Here is a 1,245-nt window from a genome sequence, read left to right as displayed (position 1 = left end):
ATTGTGGAGCAGTATTTATATTATGAGGCTTTACCTTCTTTTTATTCAATTGGAGAAAAAAAGACAAACAAAACAAAACAAAGCCCAGAAAGAATGAACTTGTGACAGATCCCATTATTTTCATTTGTTATTGAGGGAGGGGCCACTGAACGGTGATTTCTCTGCTGACAGGTGCAACATCTCTGTCTGTGATCTACGGGAAGATGAATCCATTGATTATTGTTCAATCTCTTGTTGCATCCTCATGAAAGCATACACTACATAAAGCTGCCCAACCACTATCAAGCAATCAAAAAACTTCTGAGATGTTATTTTGCTGTCCATGAGAGGGCAGCAAACACTCAATACAGGAAACATTTTTATCATTCCAGATAATTTTCAGGTCGAAAGCTATCTACTTAATAATTATTAGTAAATACTGCTTGATTTCAACAGCAAAGTCTCATAACATTTTCCTCCAATAAAGAGAGCAAACCCAGAATTAATAAATACCTGAGAAATGCAAAATTACCCTTCTTTTTAAGAATTTAATTTTTCAATTGCTCTAAAAATAGCTATGCTCTTGTCTATTCCACCACTGCTCTGGAAAATTCTGTAAAAATATTCGCCCAAAAGAATACTTTTACCTTAAAAAATGAAAGTGAAACATTTAAAATCTCAATTAGCATATTTTTACTGTTAAATTCACCTTCAGATAACATTCAGAGACGGCGGGAAATGAGGATGTGAAAAAAACCCAAGGACGGGTAGAATTTCTCAGAAACACGATTGGACAGAATTTGCTGCAAGATTATCCATTAAAAAAAAGTGCAGTAACTGTGTAAACGGAGAAGCCACACAGGAAAATCCCTACAAGCAGGTTAAACTGAAATACATTAGACATACATCTTTGAAAATAACAAATCAGAGCATAATTTAAATGAATCAATAAGTGAGGTAAATTTCTATGGATGAGCTTTTCCTTCTAAACGATCACGACATATCAAACGAGAATCATTGTAAAAAACAAACACGCTGTCCTTGCTATTTGAAAGAGGCACACGACCCAAAAAGCGAACTCATTGTGCCCCGTGGAAGGGAAATTCACAAAAGTCCCGGTATTTTCTGCTCGCGGGACACGCGGGAATGAAAGCGGGGGGAGAGCGGGACCCGGGGCCAAGCCCCGCCCCCTTTGTTCTGCAGTTCTCAACCAGGTCGGACCACAGCGCATAAAGGCGGAGGCGCGGGCGGCACTGACTCGGAGCG

Source organism: Parus major, chromosome 1A, assembly GCF_001522545.3.
Source record: "Parus major isolate Abel chromosome 1A, Parus_major1.1, whole genome shotgun sequence".
Taxonomy (NCBI): Eukaryota; Metazoa; Chordata; class Aves; order Passeriformes; family Paridae; genus Parus; species Parus major.
This window is presented reverse-complemented; position numbering follows the sequence as displayed.